The sequence below is a fragment of the Galeopterus variegatus genome, unplaced genomic scaffold (genome assembly GCF_000696425.1).
Source record: "Galeopterus variegatus unplaced genomic scaffold, G_variegatus-3.0.2 Scaffold2991, whole genome shotgun sequence".
NCBI classification, from domain to species: Eukaryota; Metazoa; Chordata; class Mammalia; order Dermoptera; family Cynocephalidae; genus Galeopterus; species Galeopterus variegatus.
This window is the reverse complement of record NW_007729102.1, coordinates 58,798-69,471: the sequence shown is the minus strand read 5'-3', so window position 1 is coordinate 69,471 and position 10,674 is coordinate 58,798.

The following is a 10,674-nucleotide window of genomic DNA, read 5'->3' as shown; positions in this document are numbered from 1 at the left end:
AAAAAAAAAAAAAAAAAAAAAAAAAAGCCAGAGGCATAACTTTACCTGACTTCAAATTATATTACAAAGCTATTGTAACCAAAACAGCATGGTACTGGTATAAAAATAGACATTCAGACCAATGGAGTAGAATTGAGAACCCAGAAATCACCCCTCAGGCTTACAGACAAAGGCAACAAAAATCTACATTGCAGAAAAGGCTGCCTCTTCAACAAGTCGTGCTGGGAAAACTAGATATCCATATGCAGAAGAATGAAACTAGATATGCACCTCTCACCATACACTAAAATCAGCTCAAAACGGATTAAATATTTAAGTATAAGACCTGAAACTGTAACATTACTAAGGGAAAATATTGGTGAAACACTTCAGGAACTAGGTCTGGGCACAAGCTTTATGGACATGAGCCCGAAAGCACAAGCAGCAAAAGAAAATATAAACAAATTGGACTATATCAAACTAAAAACTTCTGCACAGCAAAGGAAACAATCAACAGAGTGAAACGACAACCTACAGAGTGGGAGAAAATTTTTGCTAACTATGCATCTAACAAGGGATTAATATTCAGAATATACAAAGAACTCAAGCAATTATACAGTAAAAAAATAAATAACCCAATTAAAAAATGGGCAAAGGAGCTGAATAGTCAGTTTTCAAAGGAAGACATACAAATGTCCAACAGGTACATGAAAAAATGTTCAACATCACTAGTCATCAGGGAAATGCAAATTAAAACTACATTGAGATACCACCTCACCCAAGTTAGCCTGGCTATAATCAAAAGGATGGTGAATTACAAATGCTGGTGAGGGTGTGGAGAGAAGGGAATGCTCCTACACTGTTGGTGGGACTGTAAATTAGTACAACCAATATGGAAAACAGTATGGAGGTTTCTCAAACAACTACAGATAGATCTTCCATACAATCCAGCAATCCCATTTCTGGATGTAAACCCAGATGTGTGGAAATCATCATGTCAAAAGGGATACCTGCACTCCCATGTTCATTGCAGCTCTACTTACAATAGCCAAGACATGGACCCAACCTAAATGTTTATTGATGAATGATTGGATAAGGAAACTGTGGTATGTATACACCGTGGAATACTACTCTGCCATAAAAAAGAATGAAATACTCCCATTTGCACCTACATGGATGAACCTGGAGAAACTTAGTTGAGTGAAATAAGCAAAGCACAGAGGGATAAATACTGCATGATCTCACTCATATGTGGGAGCTAAGAGAGAAAGAAGGAAGGAAAGAAAGACCACAGTTGGTCTTGCAGAGGGAGAGAACATTCCTTGGGCTACAATGTGGAGTGGGGGAGAAAGGGGGAGGGAGGTGGGGATAATTGGATGGGAGACACGGGGTACAAAAGCAACTTCTGGTAATGGGTATGCTGCCAGTATGAATCTGGCCCTCACATCATGCCATGAGTGGTGACAATCAGCTTTGTATCTCATGAATATTCATAATAATAATAAAAAAGCTAACCCTGGAGGAGCTCATTATGGGGTGGCCATATTTGAAGTGGACAATCTGTATGCTGTGGCCTCACTTGAGTGATGTGAGCAACTACAGGTGCAAGTACATTACACTTTAATGAATTCTTCCAGGGCTTCTCTGGCCAATGTGGGAAAGGTGATTTACAATTTAATGTATTTCCATTTGGCCATAGTCCCTGGAATAACAGCATTACTGAGATAGAATCTTTGACAAGGATTACAATCCCGGGGCAAAAAAAAAAAATAAATAATAATTAGCTGTAGACTCATTGTCCCATAGTTGTAGCTGGCAAGGAACATGACTGAAGAGAAAGCAGGCTTTAGCTGGGGGCAACAAGTCAGTTATCAGTTAAGGAGCTCTGTTCAAAAGTAGTTTCAATTTAACCTTCTGATTTCTGCTTCACGAAAATTAATATTCTGCAAGCGAGTCTGGTTGAATGACTTTAAGACAAAAAGAGTAAAAATATTGCAAAAACTTATTTTTAGACCCTGGCAAACAAGGACACAGCACCATATTTTGGAGAATTGATTCAGGATGCTACAGAATGTATTTTTGCCTCAGAGGATCTGAAAGCTGTGTTTTCCATCTGCCCTTATTTGGCTCTGCCCTCTGGGACAGATCTATAGATGGAGTTTCCAGGCTCTCAGAAGCTGAGAGCATCTCCAGTCTATCAATTGAGCCCATTGTTCTTAGCTTTCCTACACACCATAAACCTCTTTTCTCTGAACTGAAAGAGCTCTCTTTGTGCTTAGATCAGCCAAAGATTAAGATGCAGCAGTATAAACAAGAAACATTTTCTTACAGCATCAGTTATATTGCTTTTCCTATCTCCAGTGTCAGTACTGAGTGCAGTTATGCAGGGCGTGGAAGCTGCTGCTTTGTCCAGAGCAACATTCATTCATGCATTAATTCATTCTGGAAACATTTATCGAGCACCTACTAAACATTGTGCTAAACTCCTGGAGGTTCAAGTTTGGGGGCGGTGGAAGTAGAAAGGTGGTGAAGACATGATCTTACACTCAAAAATCTCTCTTGGCTTCAACCATAGCAGAGAGGTCTCCCAGGGTAGACTGGAGTGGAGGCGGGGAGCAGGCAAAAAGCAATCTGACCATCTGACTTATCCCCTCAGTATGTAGGATAGGTGCTGGTTAAGGACATGACTTCACATGGCTCTGGTTTTCTAGGTCACTGATAAAAACAAAGCATCAATCTAGAGTCCTGACAACTTGTGACTTGCTCTCTCTATGTCACCTTGATTCTTGCCTTACATGTGACAGCATTTATGCACACACTGGCCCAATGCATGTACGTGCTTTCATCCACTCAGTCATCTGGGGAGTCAGAGAGAGGACCTGGATCAGGATTTATACAAATACAAGCTATTCAGCCTGGCTCTTTCTCTCCATCCAGGATGAACCTGAGAAGCCAAGAAATGATGATGGAAGATATATGGTCCTTTTCTCTTTGAATCTCCTTACTGTGAGAACAGATAGCATGTCTATTTTGACATTAGCAGTTAGCTTGATGACTATTAACTAACAAATAAAAGAAATATTTATTCTTATATTTAAAAAACTTTACTTGGACTTTTCCATCAATAAACAGATAAGGAATTAAAGTCAATATGTATGAATTGGGAAAGATTTTCCTTGTTCGCTCACTTGCTTTGAAACAGCAGCCATACTCTTCAATAGTTTTGTTGTGCTACAAAGTTTGGTGTCTGTGTGCTCTGTTCTGGTACTCCTTGAATTGATCTACTTTATTCCAAAGTGAAAAAATAAGATAAAGTAATGAATATTTTACTGATTGTGAAACAATGAAGGGAAATCCAAACTTAGCATTTTATTCAAATCTTCAACAAATATTTAACAAATTCTCTGTGCCAAGTGTTTTGCTAGGTGTTTGTAATGCAGTGATGAATAAAACAGACACAGTCTGTGCCCTCACTGAATTCAACTAAAGACAAAAAGGGTAGAATAGTGGTTACTAGAGACTGGAAATAGGAGGGGGGTGCAGAGAATGGGGAGAGGGTGGTCAAGGAGTACAAAATTGTAGAGAGATAAGAAGAATAATATCTAGTGTTCCATAGGAATATAGGGAGACTACAGCCAACAGCAAATTACTGTATAACCTCAAGTAGCTAGTTGAGAGGATGGTGAATGTTCCCAACACAAAAAGGTGACAAATATTTGAGGTGATGGATATGCTAAATACCCTGATATGATCATTGCACAGTGGATAAACGTACCCATATATCACATGCATGCCATAAATATGTACAATTATCATGGGCCAACTAAGAAAAAATAAATTAAAAGAAAAAAATTCAGAGACAGAAGTAGATTAGAGGTTACCAGAAACGGGGGATGATGAGGGAGGAATAACGAGAAGTTATTGCTTAATGGGTACAGAGTCCATGTTTGGGATGGTGAATACGTTTTTGGAAATAGAGGTAGTGATTACACAGTATTGTGAATGTAATTAATTCCACACAACTGTATGTTTAAGCTGCTTAAAATGGTAATCCTTATGTTATATATGTTTTACCACAATAAAAAAATGGGGAAAAAAAGACCAAAAAAAAAAAAAAAAGACATAAAAGAAGACAAAAAGGGTTAGGAAGGGAGATAAAAAGCATGGTAAAGAATGAGACTAACTTCTTAGACAGAAAAAGTAGAAAAGATAGAATCAGGGAGAAACATGTGCAGTTCCATGAGAAACAAAGGGTCACATAAAAGAAGACATAGACATACAAGTCTGTATCTAGAAAAAGAGGCCAGACATACTGCGGTATTTAGGGTCAAAAAATGTTTAGCCTTGGACTGTTTTGCTCACCAACATGGAAAGTAACCCAGCTCTGGGTTCCAAAGGAAATAGCTTCATTGATATCCCATATATTATGTGAAACTCTACCTTTCAAACACAGAAAGGGAAAAAAACCATAAAGCTGGATTCTGAGGGTTACAATATTAAAACTAAACAAGCCAGTTGATACTTGAAAATTTATAAGTGGTTGAAATTCTAATTGATGACAAACTCACATCTGGAGTGACTTTAAATAAAGGAAAGGAAATGTGGCCCTTGCAATCAAAGTTTTCTTACATGCCCCAAAATGTACCAGATCTGAATTTGATGAAATCTTATTTGATTTAAAATATGAAATCAGTCCACATAAACAAAAAAACGTGAACAGAAACATAAGAATTCTCCTATATGTAGATGATATTATTATCACAACCTAGGAGTGGTCTTAGTAAACAAATAGCTCAGCTAATTATTGCTAGAAAGACATCTACATATCAATTTTCCTAAAAACAAATCTGTCATTTTTCGTAGATGTTTCCAACTTCTTGTTGGTGAATAGCATAAATAATTCTATAGAATATATCTCAGGATATATTCTGCAGCTAGCTTATCTGGAAGGACACAAGTAAATTACATTTCTCAAAGCCAGGTGGCTTATGAGTGCTCACCGAATTTGATTGCACGTATGTGCACACGCGCATGTGTGCATATGTTGTTGTTGCTTGATTTTTTTTTTTTAATAGCTGAAATGGTTACATCCACATTCAAATATTTCCATGTTGAAATGTTTTCAGTCATGCTCTTTGACATAAGGTTTTGATGGCCTACTTGTCTCCATGTTAAGGAAGACACAAAATAGTCTGAGGAGAATCTTGGCCCAGGCACAGGCAGCCATACATACCTCCAACAATAACAGCTATACGCTACTGAGCACTCTGCAAAGTTCTTTACATGTGTTATCTAATTTAATCCTCCCTTTAGTCTTATGAGGCAGAAACAACTATAATCCCAACTATTATCCCTCAGCTCCATGCTGGAGCACGTACCCTTGTCGGTCACATCAGTTTGCACATGGGGATGTTAATACTATGCCAGCTCAGATGACTGCTACTACAGAGATTAGTTGCATTCAGGTGTTTGTCAGGGAGCAGAACCACAGTCATTGTAGCTCAGTACCTACCAAAAACTCCACGCAGGGCCGGCCCGGTGGCACACTCGGTAGAGTGCGGTGCTCCCGCCGAGGGTTCGGATCCCATATAGAGACCAGTCCGCTCACTGGTTGAGCACAGTGCGGGCGCCGAGGGTTGCGATCCCGTTACTGGTCATGAAAAAAGACAAAAAGGAAAAAAAAAAGAAAAAAAAACTCCACGGAGACAAACGGTAGTTCAGGAGGAGAAGTGTGGTCCATTCACTCCTCAGTTATCTCCAAACATTTTTATATGTGCAATCCTATCAGTAAGACATGTTGCAGAGCCACCGCACTGCTCCCCACCCTGACCTTGCCGCTCTAAGTGTGGTCTGAGGACAGCCGGCATCGGGATCACCTGGGAGATAGTTAGAAATGCAGAATCTCAGGCCTTGACCTACAGCTACTGAATCAGAAATTGCACTTTAACAAGATCCCAGGATGGCTTGTGTAACATTAAAATCTTAGAAGATTTGTTATGTGTAATTACATAAAAATGTTTAAAAATATTGAATACACTTACATTTAATTATTAACATATTCATGTACTGCTGTTCTAATATATTGTTTGCATTATAAAGCATGCAAAACAACATCTGAGTATTGATAAATAGGAAATAATATTTTAAAAATAAATTTCCTTTTATTTGATCATAGATACAAAACTTATCTCTTATTAGAAACATATTATTAATATTTTAGTGAGAACAATGTGGTTGAATATGGCTCAGTAATTTTGAAATCATGGTTTAACATTTTGGAATACTGAGTTCAGTTTAAACTGACACTTGGCTCAATTGGATGTCATAGCTGAAAACAATACCTTCTAAAGATTCATAGATCTAAATGGACACAGTGTGATATTGGCAGTGCTCAGTAAATCCTGCTGCTAACTTTTCAGTCTCACTGCAGTTATGCAAAGGGTGTTGCTGAAATTTGGCTGTTAAATTTTCACTCTCCCTGATATCGATCACTGGCTCTTGCAAGCTAAAATACTTTTACAAATTAGTTCAAGCAATTGGAATAGAATGTTTTAGGCAAGTTAAAAATGTCCTGTTACTTTTTTTTTTTTCAAACAACTGAGCAAATAGGTGACACACATAGTTTTCAGCAACAAAATCACAAGATGGTCAAAACAGTTCCAAGTATCTGTTTTCAAATGCTGTCTATGACATATTTCTTTTGAAAGGCACTTACTTTCTCATTCATTCTGTCCTTGACAAGTAGGCAGGGTGAGGACATCAGAGTCAATCTTTATACTGGACATTAATAAAACGTTTTTTTTAAATTTTAAGATTAAAATTAATATAATACCAGTTCTTTTTCTTTTTTTTTTTTTTGGTCTTTTTTGTGACCGGTAAGGGGATCACAACCCTTGGCTTGCTGTCGCCCGCACCATGCTCAGCCAGTGAGCGCACTGGCCATCCCTATATAGGATCCGAACCCGCGGCGGGGGCGCACACGATCGCCACACTCTCCCGAGTGTGCCACGGGGCCGGCCCTTAAATACCAGTTCTAGTGGATCATGTTGCAATACCCGTAGAGTGCACACATTTCACATTACAGACCATACTATGTAGGAATTTTCCAAACTATTTTGAGTATGAAAATCTCTTATACGGCGATAACTTTTTTCAGGCCTCCACCAAAACAGTGGTTATACTTTAAGTATCCATTAGTTGAGAAGATATTTAAAATCTACCATCAATTCCGTAACACTCTCTTAAAACTTTTTCTTAAAGAAAATTTCAAACATACACAAAACTAAAGAGAATCAGGCAATAAACCTCATGTAACCATTACTCAGCTTCAGTAATGATTAATATTCAGTAACACTTAAAATGAATTTGTTTTATTGATGTTCACATACATGAAGACATATCATTCATTCATTCTACTGACAATCCTTGGTGTTCAGATGGATATAGGGACTGCTTGCAGAAATGCCTCCATTTTCTACCCCACCCACAAGAGGACAGAGGAACAAGGCCAGGGACTAGATCCACTTTAGTATCTACAATATTTTCCCGATTTAAGCTGCACCAACAGGTAGTAACATGCTTGAATCTCTCCACAGTGGCTCCCATGGAATTTTTACTGAATTGCTCTGTTTTGTAATGTCAGTGGGGACTGTTTTTAAAAAGCAGTCCTATGCAACAGTGGCAATGTTTACTGTGGGCATGTTTTTGTGGGTGTCATTCATTATACTGTATTTATCCAGAAGGCTACAGGGGAGATATTTCTCTTCAGTCTCAGTATCAAAAATAGTTGTGCTTTATTTGAGTGGTGGAGTTAGGCAGACTGTCATTGTAATTATTTTTATTTTTATTTTTTTAAAAGATGACCGGTAAGGGGATCTTAACCCTTGACTTGGTGTTGTCAGCACCACGCTCAGCCAGTGAGCGAACCGGTCATCCCTATATGGGATCCGAACCCCGGGGCCTTGGTGTTATCAGCACACCACACTCTCCCGAGTGAGCCACGGGCCGGCCCTGTCATTGTAATTATTGATGTTGCTGTGATTTGGATTGTTGGGGAGCAGGAGGACACATTCACTGCTTTAGTAATTTAATCTATTTCTGAGTTGTTGAAACCACTCCGAGACAACCTCTTGCTTTGTCAGGTTCTCTTTTTTATCATTATAAGGATTTTTTTTCATCGCATATGTTTATGGGGTACAGTTTGTTGTTTCAATACATGCAAATATTGTGTAATGATCTAATCAAAAGAGTTAGCATATCTATCACCTAAACATATATCATTTCTCTGTCGTTATAACATTCAAGATCCTCTTTTCTGGCTATCTTGAAATATGCAATATGGTATTATTAGTTATTGCCCCCTAGGGCCCCAGAACTTATTCTTCCTATCTACCTGTAATTTTGTACCCCTGTACCAGTCTACCAACCTTTACCCCACCACCCCCTCCCTTTCTCTGCCGCTGGTAATGTCAGGTTCTTTTCCTTTCTCTTTACCCTCTCATTTCTGTGGACGTGTGCAGAGTGGTCAGAATTGAAAGAAGAAGAAAGAAAACAGCTCTATGTCTGTTCTTCCCAGCCCCTCACTTCAAACTCTAGAATTCAGAAAACTTTAAAACACTGGGCTTAGATGTGTTTTTGACAGTAAGCGAATAGAAGGATTCAAGTACTGTGAATTAATATCTTCTCTCAACCAGACCTTGGTATCTTTGATACTCCAGCCCTAATAAAACCCCCAGGCTCTTTGCTTATTTTATTACATCATTGTGGAAGAGACTCTGTCTGGCAAACACATCTAGAAATAGATATAAATTTGAATTTAAATGGCTCCATGCTAAAGTTTTTACTTTCACAGGTAAGGCAGGCGTTTGAAATTGTTCATTACGTCCTTCCCACAGTGAAAGCCTAGGGTAGCTAATTTCCCAGGCTGTTTTTTAACATCTTGAGTTATCTCTAATTGTTTCAGGGGGTATTAGGAAAATGATACAAATAAGATTTTAATGCAATTAAATTTTTAAAGGCATATGCCATACATTTTCAGGAAAAGAGAATGAGATAAGATAAAACAAACAAAAAAAAGTGATAGTTTTTCAATTCTAAAATATTTGGGGATTATTGCTTTAAAACAGGGTTGCCAAAAGCATGGATTCATTGTAGGCTCTGCCTTATTCTCTCCACCTCTGCTTTCCTTATATTACAGTTGAGTATAATGGCGTCCCCAGGACTGGGTTTTACTGTTATTGTTGATACTTATGACCTCTCCTCCAAAGTGTTCTCGTACTCCATTCTCCCAGTCTGAGTACCCACCTTGTATACCATTTAGAGTAAGATGCCCCCATTTCAAATCACTACAGCAGTCACATATTGCTCCAATCTCCTCCAGGGGTGTGACTTAGACTTGTCCTTACCAGTTGGTCCTACCATCTTCCCAGGTACTCTGTTCTGTTAAGTGGTGACAGGCCTCCTAATGACCACTGTAACCTGCCTGAAACTCTCTAGATCTTTTTACTGTTGGGTCCAGCTTCTTCACTCTGCCTAGTTTACTGGTGTGTGTAAAGTGCTGTTTTATGAGAATATTCTGAGGTATGACTGACAACTTGGAAATATAATAGTGGCAAGCACATAGGACTTCTACTATGTACGAGCATTTTTCTTAGTACTTTGCAGATATTAATTCAGATGCCTCATAACCATCCAGAAGTGAGTACTATTATTATGCTTATCATTCCGATTATAAAGATGAAGAAACAGAGGCACAGATAAGTACATTGCCCAAAGTTACAAGATGATAAGTGGTAGCACTACAATTTAAACTTGGTAGTTGGATTCCAGAGTCTCTGCAGTTAACCACTGCTCTATGACCCTCCCAGCATAGGGAAAAGTCCTATCATAGGGGAACAGGAATTTAAAATTAAAGAAAAAATATTTTATACAATAAAACTGTCCTGTTTATCATGGGAGGGGGTCATGTCAATGACATAATGAGATTAATGAGAACAGAATGCTGAGAGCCAGAACAGGCTAATCAGAACTTGGAACACCCAGTCCTCACCATGAGGAAGAATCCCATAGCACAAATGTCACTGTGCATATTATGAAGCCACTAAATGCAGAGCAAGTTTTGTCAAAAAAAAAAAAAAAAATAGCTAAAAAATACATACTACATAAACACCAGGAGATAAGCAGATAATTTACAGGGATACCAGCATGATTAAGGACTATATTAAATACATTAAAGTGGATGTCTAGGGTGGGAGAGGGAATGGGAGCAGTGATTATAGAAAAAGGAAAAAACAGAGAGACAGAGAGAGAGAGCTCTTGCCCAGAATGATGATGGAAATTTACTAACAGCTCAAAAATATGATCAACTCAATTCTGAGCCACCTGAGGTCCAAATTAAACAAACACACAGATGACCTGGAATGGCATCCTTTGCTCTTGAGGGCACTCATAATTTCTCTGATTGGATATAAAGAGTTTCTGATACATCTCAAGGGTAAGCAGGACTAAAATCTAAGAAGCAGCTATGTAGGAATGAACCTTGGTGTAGCCTTTGCTTTGCTGGAAAATGACTAGCTTATTTTTTGCCTCTGCTTTTCTTTGCAATTAGATGTTTCAAGGAGTATTAGGAAAATGATAAAAACTCATACCACAGGCTGAGTGTGTGATAGGTTACTTCTTAACAACTTTATGGAGATA